This window comes from Perca fluviatilis, chromosome 4, assembly GCF_010015445.1.
Source record: "Perca fluviatilis chromosome 4, GENO_Pfluv_1.0, whole genome shotgun sequence".
NCBI lineage: Eukaryota > Metazoa > Chordata > Actinopteri > Perciformes > Percidae > Perca > Perca fluviatilis.
The window spans coordinates 25,434,322-25,452,581 of NC_053115.1; the positions used below are offsets into that span (position 1 = coordinate 25,434,322).

General features: G+C 38.9%; 1 protein-coding gene across 1 annotated transcript in view; it reads left to right on the plus strand.

The window, feature by feature from the left end:
* tafa3a (TAFA chemokine like family member 3a) overlaps positions 1 to 18,260 on the plus strand; it is a 118,122-nt gene that overhangs the window by 28,842 nt on the left and 71,020 nt on the right. The window lies entirely within an intron of this gene.

Below are 18,260 nucleotides of genomic sequence, written 5' to 3' on the forward strand. Positions count from 1 at the left end.
CTCCTGCTCTGTATTTACACTTCACACTCCTTCATGTCTGCCCAAATCACGTTACTTTTCTAGGCAGCTTGATTCGCGAGAATCCCACGAGAATCCCTCTAGAATTACGAGATTACGTAAGAATCACAAGATCCTGTGATAATAGCTTCCGCGGTGGTATTGCCAAATCTCTACCAGTGGACACATTCAAACATCCCTGTAGTGTAGTCACTGATATATGGCACTCTCATCTGGTTTGTTTCATAGAATATCATCAGAAAATGTAGCCTACCTGGAGAATAGCATAGACATGCTGACATTTATATTGGAACAAAAATATCTGTCATATATATCAGAAATATATTAAATACAGAAATACACATGCTTGACACTTGTCCCCCCCCCCCTTTGGCTGAGACAGCTGTGCGAACATGAGAATTACAAAACAAGCAAATAAAAAATGATGTCCACCTGAGGAATAATTTAATGAAACATATCACTCAACTCTACCAAATGGAGCATGCAGACAAAGTTCCTTGTTGTAATCAGAGTTTCTCGGTCAGAGATGCTGTCCTGTTTATATATTGTGTCCGTTTGGTGACACGTTTCAGTCGTCCTTTATAATGCAGCATACCAGAGCTGAGTGTGACTCAATATGACAAGCCTCTCAGGTTGCAGGAGTGTGTCGATAGCATATCGCTACTTAGGTCCACTTCTGAGAGATGACCAGTAAGCCTGCCAGGAATCTGTGACTGACTTGGCTTGTTGTACAAGGTAGTCTCATCAGAGGTATTTATCTATACTAGTCTGTTAATCCCTGTGAGCTTTAAAACCTTAAATGCGATCTGAGGATGATTTTATGGAAACCTATCAGCCAATATCACAAATTTGGCTGCATCAACTGAGGCCTTGTGGATTTTTCTTGTTCATGACAGCGGTGCGCAAGTGCTTTATCCAGGGAAAGATGGAAGTTAGATGAGAAGAGTGATACCACTGTCACAACTGTGAGGTAAATATTAAGCTGCAGCAAGGAGATTGTTAGCTTAGCATAGAAAGACTGGAAATGAGGAAACGGCTAGTCTGGCGCTGTCTGATTGACCCTTTCTATAATAAAAAACAACTTGTTAGCACGTTTTTTTTCAAGAGCAATAAAAATAAAATCCATTTGAGGTCAATGTCAGCTTTTTTGTTAACTTTTTTTTAAACGAATTTAAGTTGACACAAACTTATTGGTATAGGCAAATTTCTCATTTCTTGTTTGTCTCTCTGCTTCCGTTCCTATTTCTGATTGCTGTTATTGTGACCTGCCCCAATTCGGTTTGCTTATTCATACAAATGTGTTTGTGGGTGCAAAGTGCGGCTTTATTATTCATATGATATTCGAGCAGAAGTGCATATTGTTCATTTGGCTGCCTTACCTGAGAGAAAGGATTGTGTGTTGTTTTACATGACAATTGATTGTTGGAGACAACAAAAGTGAAATACTGGAGGTGGAGATGCTTTGATAAGAATCAAGAGGAACTGAATGTAAAATCTGACAAAAGATAGAAAAAACACAAACAACATGCACATTTAGAATAACCTTAGAATAAGCATTTAGAATACATTTCTGGTATTCCTGGAATATTTCGGTCTTCAAAGAGAGGCGATCTGAACATCATATTTTTACATGAGCTAAGAAATCTTGTGTGCCTGTTTTACATTCATGTCGGCAGATTATTCTCTGCACCTCTTGCTGCAAAAACAGTAGTCCAGAAAAGAGGCTTATTTCCTTGAGCTGCAATACACGTTGCTGTCTGGAAGGTGATGCTGTACTCGTAGGTAGCTGAACAGACAGCTGCCAGAGAGGAAGGAGGTAGAGGAGGTGGAGGAGGAGGAGGATAGGACAGAGTGAGAGACTGCAGAGAAAACAACGAGGAAAAAAAAAAAAGATGAGAAGCAAGGAGATGAAGAGAAGAGGGGGCAAAGCCTTTGAGTTAGCAGTCAGCAACATGTCAAACTTCTCTCCAGATTAGTCTGCACACACAAGAAGTAGCCAGCTACAGGTTATTTCTATGGACACACACACTGCCTGCTCCTCTGAAAGGACAGATTTTAAGCTGCATCCAGGAAAAAAAATGAAAGAAATATGCCATCTAATTGGTAAATAAGCTCCTGGATCAACTGAAGGTTTAGCATCTGTTAGCAGTGTGAGCGAGAGAGAGAGAGAGTGTGTGTGTGTGTGTGTGTGTGTGTGTGTGTTGCGGTGCATATGCTTACACCTTTGTGATTATGCTTAGCAAGCTTATACAACCCACTTAGCATACATGCTGTGATAAAGTATTAACATGCACAGTCACAGGCCAAAAATATCCTGGATTAAAAAAAAGTGGTGAAACTGTGACTGCTATTTTAGTCCCACAATGGAAGGTTGATCAAAGCGAAACCAAAAACAAAGCCAGAGCTCAGGTTTATCTTTAATTAATGACAGTAGAAATATAAAACATTAACTTGTTCTGAATAGTGTGTGAGGGAACATTTTGGCATAAATCCCTTCACTCTGTGTTGATCTGAGATGCTGTGTCTTTTAGAAAGATTGAGAAATTTGAGAATTGTCTTACAGGACAAAGTGATGGTCCTTTTTAGTATAATTAGAAGAATCTGTTTTCATTCCTTGAAGAATTTCATTAAAATTAAATGACAGGGACTATGATGTTTGTCATCGTCATCTCTCCCTCATATCACGCCAGAGAGACTTCAATCATTGAGGCGATTTGAAAAACATGTAGAAATAAGCCTCTATTGACTTCCCATCAGCTCAGATCAGCTGAGAAACCATTAGCACATTCTGTCACGTTACAAAACTTAATACTCAACATCTGTTTTATCAAAATAACTAATTTATATACACATAATGTGTCATTCATCACATTATTGATTATGTTAATTGTTGACAGTTCAATCACAGAACATCTAATGTGTTGCCAACACGTTTACAGCATATCACAGATGATAAGATGTGCTGTGTGTATAGCTACTGTTCCCCTTAAGTTTACAATGATCGATGGTAGATTTACACAATATTTTTTTTCTACCACCATTCATTAAGAATTATTTAAAAAAAAAAAAAAATTTTTTTTAATTTGCATCAACGGGCCGGGCGTGTTTCAAGAGAAAAAAAAAAAATTTTTTTTTTTTTCACACCATTTTGCTGAAATGACACTAGCATTATCAGCTGTTTACCAGCTAATTAACCCAATGTTGGCTCATTTCGTCACCTTCCTCTTTCTTTGTGTTGGAATTTTAAACTCCGGTGGATTTATGAGGACTATGGTTAACTGCTCCTCAGATCTCTGCAGGGTAAATCCAGACAGCTAGCTAGACTATCTGTTGAAACTGAGGTTTCTGTTGCAAAACTGAAACAACTTTTGAACGTATACATGTTCCACCAAAACAAGTTCCTTCCCGAGGCTATTTTGCAGAGGCACCGTTGTTCCGTCCGATGCATAGTGCCGCCCCTGACGATTGTGATTGGTTTAAAGAAATGCCAATAAACCAGAGCATGTTTTTCTCCCATCCCAAAATGCTGTGTGGACTAGCCAGACCCTCCTCTGCGGCGCTGTGGAGGAAGGTCTGGCAAACCGAGACTACCGCTTAGCAAAATACAATATACAATACAGTAGTTGGTTTTTCAAACAGGTTAGAGGGGTTTAGCAAATGGCCAATTTGTCATATTTTGTAACCAGTGTTGGAGAAATAAAATTGTGCATTGGACTAGTAATAAATAACTTTTTCCCCCCAGCATGTGCACTGACCTGAGGGCTCCCTGTTACTGGTAACTTAATGATCACAGCTGTTGCTACATGTGCTGTGCATGCTATTGGCTTCAGGCCACCAAAGAAATGCTGGCCCAGATGCCATTTTGAACTCACACAATCTACTAGTAATATGTATGTACCTATAGTAACTTCATGGTAGCTGTTGTTTTTTTCGCTGCAGAATGAATTCAAACAGGGCTGACAGTGTTTGCTCCGGTCAATAAAAGCCCCGACACAACAACAAATAAATCAATTAGAGGATGTGAACATTTAATTCATAATTCCTACTCTCAGCTATAAAATCTCTGTAAACAGTGTGCAAACTGGATTGATTAAACCTTCCTCTCCAATCTGTTGGGCCAATCAGGCTTTTCCAACCGATGACCCAATTTGTGTCCCAGAGCTGTGTTTTATCTGGTGGTTTACATTAAAAAGAGCATGTGTATAAAGTGGTGCTTCTCTGCAGCAGCTGCCACCACCGGCCGAGCAGCTAATACTGAAAGCACTTTGAAAGTACTAGTTAGAGGAATTAGTGAGCGTCGTGCACAGATCGAAGGTAAAGTGGACTCCGGATTTTTTGTTTAATAGCCCGCTCTCTCCCTCCCATCCCCTCCTACCCCGACATATATGCATGGCTCGTCCCCAGGGGGCTCGCTAAATTTGGGCAACACTAAGTGGAAAAGAGTGTTAAGTGTGGTTAAAAGGAATGGAGGGGGTATGAAACGGAAAAAGAGTGGAAATTGGCTTCAGCAGCACAGGCTGTGTTGTTCACAGTGGTGGTGCGGTGTAAGGTAATATTTTAATGAGCAGTGGTTAGTAGATTGTCACCGGAGTGCCGACTGAGCCAATTCAGATCTCCGGTCAAAGGAGGAGGCGTTTGAGCATTAAAAGCTGCTCTGAGTGACAGCTCAGCAGCAGCATTGCTCTCTAAGAGCTTGTCGTTTGACAAAACACTTTCCGTGTTCCTTAGATGACATGTTTCCATGTCAGTAACTCTTGTGTTGACTCTCTGTTGATATGTTTTCATAAATGTTGCATGCCTGGCTCAGGGGAGTGATGCAGTCATTATGTGAGTCAATTGTAGTGTTTACAGTGGAACTTAGTGTCACGTACGGTTTAGAAGAAGCATTTTCTCAGCTCACCCTCAATACTAATGGAACCTACAAGGCTCAACACTGAGATAAAACAATATTTAAGAGATGTCTGGGGACCACAAACCAATGTCTGGATTACCTATGCATGTGCCCGTGATACAGTAGTTTGAGAGCATAATTCATGTCAACAATTTAGGCATGTTCTGAATATTTTTAAGGCTGCTTGACATACCGGTTATCACAAAGAAATGTTTTATGAAACAGAACTTCTCAGTCCTGTGGGGGGGAGGGAGTATTCCAGGCAAAGCTACTGTAGGATTCATCACATTTCTGGGTCAGATAGCATCCATAAATCTTTCTTATTGAAAATGTCATTTCTGCCCCACCTCGACTGTTTTCTCATTCAAAAAAAGGAAAAAAGTAAGAGATAAACAAAAACCAAAAGAGGAATAAAAAAAAAAACGATTGTCTAGACATATGTTGTGGAGAGACAGATAATTGAGGCTCTCCGTCCTTGATCTGGAGATTAAATTTTCATTTACAGAATAAAGTACAAAGCTGAGGAAAAGCCTTCAAAGAGTCTCTGTGAAACTGATAACACAGCACATATCAACATTCACCTGACGTTAGGTAGAATGCCATTATAATATGTGCTGTGCTATCGTTTCGGGGCCAAACGCAATGAAAGCAGTTTTCAACCTTGAGGCCTTGAGCTCGCCTTGCAGACTGGCAGCTACACTGCCAATTATTCCACCAGAGTGTTAAGGTTGTTTACCTTTCACACTTTGAGCACCTCTTATCTGTGCTAATATCTCAAACTAGATTTGAACAACACTGTATTAAATATCAGTCATTTTCATCACTTTAATGTTTGGTATTATAATGTTATGTCTGATTGGCACTTTAGGCATTAAAGTAAATGTCCTTTGTAAAGTGGTGTCAAAGCCCGTCCGAGCTGTAGGATTAGACTGAGACGGTGATAAGTGAGCAGGCAGGAGCTAATTAAGAGTTGCTTATCCCTCCGAATACAGTTTCATATATCAGTAATCCTGTATGACCTCGGCCACTGGAGACCAGGGATTGTTGGCTTAGGCACAGAAAGCTCGCTTATATATAGAATGATGTAATAGATTTCACTTTGTCCATTAACAGATCATTTGACACTGTAATTAAAAACAGCTCACAGTGATGAATTAATCAATCCCCCTGAGTGGGTTTGTAAGATAAGCTGAAAGCAGTTTCCCTCACACCGGAGAGCAGAAGGTATGCGCAGTATTTAGATACTTTGGAGTGTGTGTGTGTGTGTGTGTGTGTGTGTGTGTGGATTTTATGTTTGTTTAAAATGTATCTACCATCTGAGTGACGTTATTGTTGCTTGTTATTAAGAGGTTTAAGTGGCACGTTGAATCGTTGAAACATCTTTTATTCATTTACAACTAGATGAAAGGTGCAAAATATGGAAATGAAATGCACAGGTAGGCATATAGAAATGTGATAATGTGATAATTAAAACACAGAATAAGTAGCATAAGTTACACATTTACCGTATCCCTCCATGTCCCACTACCACCAACATAAATGTATACCTCATGCTGCAAATCCTGCACCATATGGATGACCCAGAGGGTCCTCCTGCTCGCCTGCACCATTGCCGTGATAACACTATTGGCATGCTCAGGGATGAAGTCATTAGCACTAAAGAGTGGCGTGTGAGCTGCAGGTTACCAGTGAAGGAACGTCTGTTGCTTAGACTCAAACTTGAGTCATCGCTCAGTTTCTGCTGTTGGAAATGTGAAGATACTTAGAAAGGTGTTGTTTCTTTGGCAGTAAATCACCACTGTTGTGTAGTTTTTATCAGGTTGGTATAACATCTATGTAACATTGAGACTGTTCTCTGAAAAACGACCCCATAGGTCTGTAGATGCAGCAATTGCGACCCATATTTATGTTTATTGTTAGTCGTAGTAATTATGACACGAGCAGAGCAGGAAGTAAGGTAGCGAAGTATAAGAGGGCCAACCTCTGTGTAAGCAGTCAGGTGGTAGGTGGGCGGTTCAAACAACACAGGACTTTCACGCAGGAAACCGGAGTAAGTGTCCCATTTGAAAATGAAAGTAAACAGCGAGATATTTTTTGTGCCCTAACCTAACCAAACTGCAACTGTTTCACAATGTTAATGCCATGTTTTAAACCCGACTGTTACGGTTAGGTATGAGAAATGAAAACACTTCTGTGGGTCATATTTCCTGCTAGGCTTGCTAATTTATGAAAAGCTCCTAGGGGGTCGTATTAAAAGGTTATGAACACTTTCTCAATTGACCTATGTGGTTGTATGGTTTGGAGGACTTGTTGGTATTTATGTCATATAATAAACCTAATTGACATTTTCACATCAAAACTACACAGCTGGACAATTTCTTTTTTTTTTTTTTATTTGTGACTTCTTAGTCTAGTCTCATGGAAACATTAATAAATTTGCAGCACCAAATACCTGTTGGAAGAAACCGCTTTATGTTCACATAATGTTATGTTAACGTTTTTTTACATAGACGCATATTACGTTTATTAAGACAACTCAGACCACTTAGTCAAGGTAAAGGGAAGATGATAGTGGCTGTGTATATATTTAAACGGTCAATAGCTTTAGGTTTATCATTATATGTAAATGGAACTGACTCTTTGATTGACTTATCGTGTCTCATGTCGGAGTTTATTCGCAGCTTGAAGCTGGGATCTGTTTACCTCATGTGACCTGAAACTGTATTTTGCTGAGAGGAATACTGGGTTTTGTAGTATAAAAGCACATAATTGTTTACTGTAATACAGTTACAGCAAATTCCACTTGATATAATGCAACTTATGGATTTCATTGAATTCTTTAATTATATGCAGCAGCACATTTTCGAGGAGTCACAGGAGATCCGGCATCCTCGCTCAACTGACTATAGGTGCAACAAATAAACAGTAAACTCAATTCCCACTTGCAATTGTCTGTGTCTCACCAAAAATGCGGCCTCATTTATACTTTAAATTAGCTTGCATAAATAGGCTGAAGTGTGCCCGGAAAACACAAACACAAGACTCCCCACTGGAAAAGGCACAAAGGAGCAGCACAGATAAACAACTTTTGAAGGGACTGTAAAAGGGAATTAAGCAGGCCTGTCAAAATTAAACTGGCTCTGGTTTGAAAATGGATTCTTTTAGCTCCTCTCTTCTGCCTCTTCATTCCTTCTCCCAGAACACATGGGGCCCTGCCAAGGCACTACAGTCCACACTGCAGATCTGTCTGCCATGGAGGACAACCTCACACAGAGTCTGTTAATACTGCTTGTCTTGTAAAGGAAAACACTTGAGCAATGTTATGTTTTATCCAGAATTTAAAGACTTGAGCTTTTGGTAAACCAGGTTATATCTTCTCGGTCTAAATATTTTTTTCATTTTGGAGTTTGCATGGATTGTTTTGTTTATACCAGTTTAGCCAGACCTAGGAATACCTGATTCATATCTTTCAACACATTAGTTTTCAGTAGTAGTGGTAGTAGTAGTAGTAGTAGTAGTAGTAGTAGTAGTAGTAGTAGTAGTAGTAGTAGTAGTAGTCAGTTTTCAGTAGTCTGCTATAACTTATCAGACCTACATTATGGAAAGACAGAAGCCTCAATGTGGTTGGTTGTTTTTTATGTTTGGGAAGGGACTACTTCTTTATATTTACTACACTTGTTTAAGTGAGTAAATAATCACTATGGTGAATATAGGGATAGGGATTGCTGTGGCACTAAAAACTGAGTCTGTTGTCTGTGACTGAATGAATTTAACAGAAACACAGGGCATACATCAGGTGGCTGTAGTAAATGAATTACTGAATATCAAGTGTCATACAATCAAATGTGCCCAGCCCACATGGGGTTTCCTTACATTACAGAGGCAAGAGAAAACAAAAGGAAAGCAAGCAAACACATAGTATTGCATCCATATATCTGAAAACATAGTGTACCGGATATAAACTTAACAAATTATACATACAACGCTCTCATGTATCATTGATAAGCCTTTAAAAACAGCAATAACAATATACAATATAACAATACCGTTATAGTAAACATTTCATGTAGGGCTGCAACTAACGATTATGTTCAATGTCGATAAATCTGTTGATTATATTCTAGATTAATCAATTAGTTGTTTGGTCTTTCAAATGTCAACAAAATGGTGGAAAATGTTGTTCAGTGTTTTCCAAAGCCCATCATCTCGTCCTCAAATGTCTTGGTTTGTCCATAAATCAAATATATTCAGTTTATGTTATAGAGGAGTGAAGAAACTAGAAAATATTCAAGTCCTCAGACTTTTATGAATTTTGATTTTTTTCATAAGAAACTACTCAAAACGATTAATTGATTATCAAAATAGTTGCTGATAAATGTAATAGTTGACAACTAGTCGATTAATCGATTATTTTGTATTGTATATGAAGATATTTATCAGTATTCAATGTCAGAAATACTATGAAATGATAAAAATACTGTCGTTTGATCTCATATTTAAAAATGTTGAGGCTATCTTATCTACTGTAAGTGCCTGGGGAAACAAATGTTTCACTGCCAACTGGTGGAGGGTGGATTCAGCTACGAATTTTCCCCAAACCAACAAGGAATTTTGAAAAATTTATTATGAGCCAGATTTGTAGCAGGCACACTTACATATGCTGTAAGAGAATCATATATCAAAAAGAATAATATATTTCTTCAACGATTTCATTTTGTGATTCTCTCATCTTTATATTTCATCACCGGCCTTGATTACTTGTCTGTGACTACTGCACTGTACATCGCACAATTACTGTTACTAAAATATAACAAAATGGCAACCCTCACCACATCCAAAAAACAGAAATGTGTAAAGCAGCACATGACTGTTTTTGTAGCGTTGGAGGAGCTTTGTATGGAGTAAAACTAAAGTTCTAAATTACTCTGAGAATTAGCTTGTCCAAACATGTCAGAGAACTCAGTTAGACATCCAATTAGGGCTGCTGCACTCTCAGGGCTATTGGCTGTACAAACCTTAATTAACTACTCTTTTATGAAAAATGAATCCAAACATTCTGCAAATCCTCTTTAGATTGGTGAGGGGACGGGGGTTGACGTCTAACCCCATTCAAAAGGTTCGTTCATCTATATGGCACCAGTTATGACAGTCTGTGTGGACCTCTTACCAACAGCTTAGAAGAAGAATTAGATAAGTGGCAGTTGCATGAAAACATGCAATAGACCTGTCTAATGTCTTAGTATAAGTGAAAGCCTCTGATTGTACGTTATAGTACATCAAATATCCCTCTCAGGAAGCCACCCCTTCTCTGCTTTCTTCTTCCTGCCAGACGGTGATTAGATCAGTTTAGCAAAGTGGCGGTGTGCCCAAATGCCGCCAGAGATGCACATTTTGTTTTCCTTTTGTGGCCTGTTCGCCCTTGTTTTTTTTTCTGTCTGCATTTTGTCATCTGGCGTTTAGTTCTTCATGGGTGACTCACTTGCATGGACAGCGTTTTACCATGCCCAGATTACCCAGCCTTGTTCTCTTTCACTCTGTGAGACTGGGCTCCTCTTAATGCTTGCTCTTCCTTGTTCCCACGCGTTGTGCTGCGCCTGCATTATTTATGAATGCATGCAAAGCTACTTCTGCTGAAGCAAATGGAACGGGAACCCTGCCTTGCTCCAGTGTAAATAATGCATTTGGCATGAACTTGCAGTCTTGGAAAGGTATTGGTGGACTTTTATGTGGTGGAGCACAGTGTTGTCTTGGAGCCCCATGAATACTGGCCCATGTCCCAAATTGTTGCCCTTTAGAGGCTATGGCACATACTGCTGTCCTAAAGGGGGCTAATGAGGTGCAGTACAGTCGTTCCGAGTTATTCTTTTTGACCCTTTACTTATTATGATGCAGAACAGAGAGTCCAGCAGCACAAGCAGCAGCATAGGGACTCATTATTTAAGTGGTAATATGACTGGCAAGGGGGCTTGTTTTCCTAGAAAGCTCTGCTGTGCCACAATCTGGCCATGAACACAGCAATACAAGCAAATCTTGCCTCTGAGAACAACACAACAAGCTTTCTGCTACCAACAGAGAACAATCAAGACACTTATTGATGAACCAAAACTGATTTGAATTCAGGATTCAGAAGCCATCGCCCCTGATCTACATTAATGCAGAGGACCGCCCCTCCCATTCACTCTGCCTGTTTCTCACTTTATTAGAATCTTATTTCTTTTTACAGCTCATCTTTAAAGTTGAAATTGACCTATTTCAGACTCAGTATAGTAACTGCTGAAGTGCAATGTGCAGCTCACTGAATGAAAGGGGTGACATCATCAAGCTGTTGCTCTTCCGAGAGACACGCACCAGTCACTTTATTGTTGGTGCAGAATGTAGGGCAGGAAAAGTTTGGTTCCACTGGATCTGAGCCTCTTGGAGCTGCATTGGCATATGTTTGGTTTCAGTGTTGGCAGGGATGCAAAGGCTAGGTTGGAATATGCCAAGGAGGAAGATAGATTAGATGTTATGAAATCTGTAAAGATCTTTTTACTGTACGCTGCCTTCAAGGATGACAAAGGGAAGGGTTTATTGATGTACAAAAATATACGACAAATGTTATTACTTTGAAAAAAATAAATATCAGAGGGCTAAAATTGGTACTACTTACAATGAAATACAGCCTACCCTGACCTGGTTTGGGGGTTAACAACACCCCCGGATCCAGCCTGGCTGGGTACCTTTGTTGATCTCTTGGGGCAGCACAATGCTGCAGTGGTTAGCACTGTCACCTGACAGCAACGGGGTTCCTTCTGTGTGGAGTTTGCATGTTCTTCTCCCATGTCAGTGTGGGTTTCTGCATCATTTGTCCTCCACTATGACACATTACATGGGATAAATTGAGCAATTGTCACACACACTGGTTATTTTCGTGAAATACAACAGCAAGATGGCTGCAGGGAGCTATCAGGACTGCAATGCATTGCATTGTTTGTGGAGGTTTTACGTGGAAGAAGGAAATGAAAGACCAGTGTTAGAAATGTCTCCCACTTCCCTAGCTCCTGATAATTGTTGAGGAGCAATGTTTACTCACACATATACACCGATTGTTGGTCTGCTGGTTTAGTGCCATTCATTAGTCATTTTACTTGGGCTTCATTTCTTGGTAGTTCTTATCTGCTCAGTCAGTCGTTGGAGCTTAATTGTATGAGAATGAGGACCTGAGTGAAGACTGTTTATTCTAGGCTGACTTATATTGCTTTAAAGCAGCAGAATAATTTTCTGCTTCAGCAGACACATTGTTGGATGAAATGTAGAAATAAAGCTTGAAGATCCACTTAGCATTACTTTGATCTTATTACAGCTTATGCCTGGCTCACACATTCAGTTTATGTCAAAATACTTTTCACGGTTTTGAATATTCATTTATGCATTTTGTGACTGACTCAAAATGAGACATGACAACAGTACTGCTGAGGGGGAAATTTAGAAAAATAACCGAGGAAATTCAACAAACTTGTCTAGGTGTTTAAAATGCAAATGACTCAAAAGTATCCACAAGATTATATTCTGTGTGAGTTAAATGTTAATGCAACCACGACGGCATTTATCACTGTTTTTAGTGTCTGAATTCTCACTGGTATTCTTTGTCAGCACTGTCAGTATTTGTGAAAAAGATCTTCACTCATACAAAGTTTCAAATTAGAGACTCAAACCTCCAGAAATCAAAACTGTAACCTGATGTATCAGGTTAATAACTGGAGCCATTCAGCTTACAATGATTATCAGACCGCTCTATTATTAACTTATAAGTATTTGTTTACAAGCAGAAAATGTATGGGTAACACTGAGGGTTGTCAGTTTTGGTTATTTTTGCTTTCAATAGCCCGACAGCCATTAACCGGTAACTAACCGGTTACTTTTTAGACCTATAGACTGACCTATTCTTGGTGGTTAACCGATTAAAATTTAACTGTTGACATCCCTAGTAACACTTTATGTTACTACCCCTATTTAACATTTAAGTAGTAGAGTTAATACATGTTTATAACACACCATAATGTAGTTGTAAGCAAATTTAAGGACACATGGTATAAAACAGTATAACATAGCTGTAAGCATATATAAATATATATGATTACACACATGGGATGCGGATGTGGCTAATTCTGCATCGATGCAGTGACAGACCATAACTGATTATTGCCTACTGATGTTTGTTGTGGATTTTCTGGTCGCTGCTTTTTTAGTTTTTGCCTTTTGTCTGCTCTCTTCTGTGTTCAGACTCCACTACATTCAGAAAGGGTCTTTTTTTAAGAGCAGATACAATAAAAAGGGGAGTTCATATATATCTGACTGCTTGAATTTGTCAATGAAAGCCATGTGTATCGTTGACAGGATCATATCAAATTGAATTATGAGACCAGTGAAGATTCACACCTATATTAGGGCTGTGTATTGGCAAGAATCTGGCGATACAATACATATCACGATACATGGGTCACGATTCAATATATTGCAATCTATATTGATACTGTGCGTAAGGCGATATATTGGGATTTTTTTTAAGTATAATTTTAGAAAAAGTAATAGTTAAAAAAAGACATGATGTTCATAAAAGTCAAAGAAGATTACTTTAGGTAAACAATTCAGTACACAGAAAATCTAACTGCCAGTTTGGGATTGTGGTTCACAGGTTCTTAGTGAGCAAATCTTGTATGTATGTATGTATGTATGTATGTATGTATATATATATATATATGTGTGTGTGTGTGTGTGTTCATGTAAAAATATTGCTTCATTTCTGACCTTTACAATAGTACATTGACAAAATAGTCTTAACTCAAGGTCCACGTACAGCATTAGATTGGTTCCGGAGCTTTGAGCTGTATCTCGCGACCTAGTTCATGGGAGCGAGTTTGCTCACTTGTCATAAAGAGTGAAGAATTATTCGTAAATATAAACACAATACGTGTAATGAATAAATACATTATATTTCACATGCATATTTTATGTGATAACTCTCATGTTACATTGATGATCTGTTACAGAAGCTTCATGAGAGGACTTATACTTGTTGACACGCATTTAACACTTATATCTACACAACTACATTACAATGTTGTAAACCATTTATTCATTGTTAATAAACTGCTTATAAATACTATATAGGGGAGTTTAAATACCAATTTATAATTTCCGTCATCGTTATTCTGGGAACTTTTATTCTTTGAGGAGTTTAAAGAGGACACGTTCACTTGTGTGTGGCATATTAAAAAGTTTGGAATGACTGTCGTTAACTAATTTTTGCCTTTTGAATTTTCATTTAAGCCTCATTGTAATGCTTGGATGGTGATGTACAGTTTTTCGAATGCAGTTTAGTGTTTCATTTGCATATAATGTGACTGAATGGAAAAACAAAGTGTGCTCTTTTGCCAGCAGCACTGTTTTAGACCTACAGTGGCTGACTCTTCCTCCGGTCCCCGTGCCTGTGCAATGTGATGATGCAGTAGGACAGCTATCTGATCCCTGCTGCGTTGTACCGTGTGTCCGGTGGCACAGAACATGCTGTGAGGACATAGGATGAGTCAGAAGCAAGTAGACCATTGCTTAACCACAATAGTGAGAGAGAGAGAGCGAGAGAGAGATAAAGAGGGACCGAACGAGAAAGAGGGACTAGCCAAGTTTGTCAGAGGACTCCAGCTACACTGAGATGACCTCTGCCTCTGCACCCTAGGGGATGTTCTCCAACAGGTCTGAGCCTAATGTTGGCTTCTGGATTTAAGTACTCGGCCTCCTCTGCTCTGCCGCTTCCAAAATAACACCACACCAAGCCCGGCGGGGGGGGAAAGCTGGAACACGGCCGCAATCCTCCACCACTGCCCACTAAATTTACCGCTGCTTTTCATAACTCCAATTTTCTCTGTCAGTATTAGACACGTTGGGAGTCTGCGAGTCACTAGAGCTTGATTGTGGCGAGTTATTGAACTACAAATAACTATGAAAATCAAGTTTTTGTACAGCAGAATTGGAAATGTCTTTGTCTCTTACTATCTTTATAACACACATTTGTAACCAAAAATTCCCCAGTCAGAAAAACAGTCTGAATGGAAGGCAATTTGTTCACCAGATGTCTAGGAGCCATTGTTAAATAGTGCGGACTAATAGGTCTTCCAACACTGTTGCTGTTGTCCCTGGGAGCACAGTGGGGCGAGCTTTAATTGATTGGTTGAAAAGCTCAACTGAGGGAATAAGCCACACTATTTTTGCCATATAATATTGACTGAATTGATGTATTTTGGCCTCCAACATGCCACATCTTCTTCTCCCCCCTAATATGTTGTCAAGGATGTAGGTTTGGTTTCAGAACACCATTTCCTCAGTTTTATACATTCATATCAACAACAAATTATGATGAAATTGGTTTTTGTGCTTAGTGGTAGTACGTAGTAGTATGCTAAATTGCTGCAGCATTAATGCACCAATCCATAAAAACATGCTTAGTTTTCTCAATAATTTATTATTTCCAACTTGACCACATAGATATACGAAAATTTAAATACAATGAAATACAAAGATTGAATAAATTTTCTTTTACATTAGTTCATATTTGAACCCAAAAACATGCAAAAGTCCTTCTTTTCTTTGCCTTTCTTGTATGATGCTGTCGTATTTACAGACTTAAAACATCTTGCATTTGACTGCGAACTGAGCCATATGCTGCAGTGTTAGTTGTGCATTTGATTACATGCCATGCACTAGTCCCTCAGAAGCTATAATTTAGTGGCAGTCAGTTGTGTAATGTTTAAACATTTTGAACATTATGTTTCAAGTTATCTGTAGGATTGCACAGGATTTGTGGGTAGAAAAACACGCTGGGGGCAGAATTCTATCACTTTATGGAAATGGCCGTTCCCTCAATCCATTCATCTAGGGATTTAAGTGGCGCACTTTCCCGCTCATCCTGTCATTACAGTCCTTCTGGGAAACCGTCATTCCAACAGCATTCTGGATTGGCAACGTCTCTACCTACAAGGACCCTTCTGCGTTTCACCTTATTGTTATTATGAGGGAAAATGCTATTAAACAAGGAACTGAAATACATGTCAGACATCTTCTCACATGCCTGAGAGTATGGCTGAATGACTAATTATTATCACCAGAAAGCATTCATTTTACCCCTCGATTAAATGAGGTATCTCAGATCCAGTAGCCAGAGAGTTCACCACAGACTCTTTCTCGACGTAATATTAGGTTGTCATTTTGTGTTTAACACCATGACTTCTACTTTAATTCAGACGTTGAAAGCAAGGTAGTTTCCCTTAATTATCCTAACAATGAAAACTTATGTCAAACTGTGTGTGTTTTGTGTCTGTATACTTCTTGTTTCTATGCCGTGTGACTGTAGGAGATTAGATGTATAAAATACTGTCCTAAGACCTAAGTGTTGGATTTAATTTAGCAGCTCTACACTGAAATTAAAGAGTGCATAGTATGTTTTGACACATTGGTGCACTGAGCCACTCAATTTAAAATGATTTTCTTAAATACAGTGTACATTGTATATCCCTCAGGCTACTTGGTATTATTGTAAACTCATTTTCTGATAAGTGCCTTTCTCTGACTCCGACATGGAATTGATTTTTATAAATGGTTGTAAGTTAACCACAAGCTCAATGAACTGGTTGAATACTTAAACTTCTGTATATTACTTACATTTCTGCATTGGGTGTGACAGACATAGTAAAAGTACAATTGTAAAAGTAATTTATTTCAATATAGTGTAGTTATATTGGTTCAGTATTTAAAGGAAAAATGTGAGTTTTACAGTCCTAATTGTAAGTTATAGCCTCTCAATTGTAACTATTTGCTTATATTTTCTGTTTAATATCTTTGAAAATTAAATACCTTTGGCTTTTGACTGTTGTTGAGACAAAAGAAGACTTTTTAAGATGTCAGCTTGGACTCTTTTTCACTATTGCCTGACATTAGGCCAAATTGAATAAAGGAGACAATAATGGACAGTATAATCGATAATGAAAATAATCAATAGTTGCAGCCCTACATATAACATGCATACAACATTATGTCTTAGTGAGTTGAGGAATAATAATGGTTTTAGATCTCTAGCCTGCTTCGTTAACCTCTTAACATGCAAGGGCATTGCTTGTGGGTCAGTCATTATAAACTCATGCTGTGCAGCCAAACATTGTTCAAACCCACTGAACTTTATTTTGAATTCTAGTGGAGATCCCAAATTTTCCCAATACAAGTGAACCAGTTTGGATATTGGAGAAATTGTTGAGTCTTGGTGCAACAACAAAAGAACTGGAACAAGCTGATATAGGACCGACATGATGTTGTCAGACAATCTGACACAAGGTGATTTTAACAACTATAAAGCTAGTTATGGATAAACAAAAGGGGATATTTTCAGCTAGAACAGCGATAGTAAGTGTCCTATCATGTGAAATAAATGTAGTCTGAGAGTAGGGCTGGTCAGTATATCAATATTATATCAATATCGATATATGAGGCTAGATATCATCTTACATGTCGTGATATGACACAAATGTTGTCTTTTCCTGGTTTTAAAGGCTACATTACAGTAAAGTGGTGTGCTTTTCTGAACTTACCAGACTGTTCTAGCTGTTTTATTTGCCTTTACTCATTTAGTCATTATATCGACATTACTGATGATTCTTTATCTAAAATCTCATTGTGTAAATAGTTTGTGAAAGCACCAGCTGTCAACCCTATAATATCGACATCCATGTATTTGGTTGAAAATATCGCAATATTTGATTTTCTATATCACCCAGCTCTGTGAGTTACAGCAGGACATTGACTAAGGTATTACTTAACTGTTTTGATGTACCCAGCGTCGCCTTCCAGGCAGGGCTGCCTGGGAGGCACTAGGATTAGGCAATGGTTATGGTTATGGTTAGGGTTAAGGTTAGGGTTAGGTGCTGCCTTGAAGTCAACGTTAAGGGCTTAAAACACCATTGAGCGTTTCAGCAGACTCCACATTTTCTCTGTCCGTGTAATAACTGTTTATATAACTGAGGGAAAGCTCAGCCCGGGGCATGACTGCTGGCACACAACCAACTGTGTGCCATATTTAGAGAAGCGGTAAACAGCGCTAACACCTAACATAAACAGCAGCAGTGCTTTAGTTTTGCCCTCCAACCACAGCAGCCACCTCAAGCTCGTCCACTCTGTCATGTATTAGCTGTAACCACACTCCTCTGTCTTAGTAGTCCCATTTACACGCTGCTGCTGCTGCTGCTGCTGCTGCAAGGCAAGGCAATAGGTGCTCAGGGGGATGTTTGTTGTGTGAAAGATTCTGTGAGTATGTGTAAGCACATTTGCA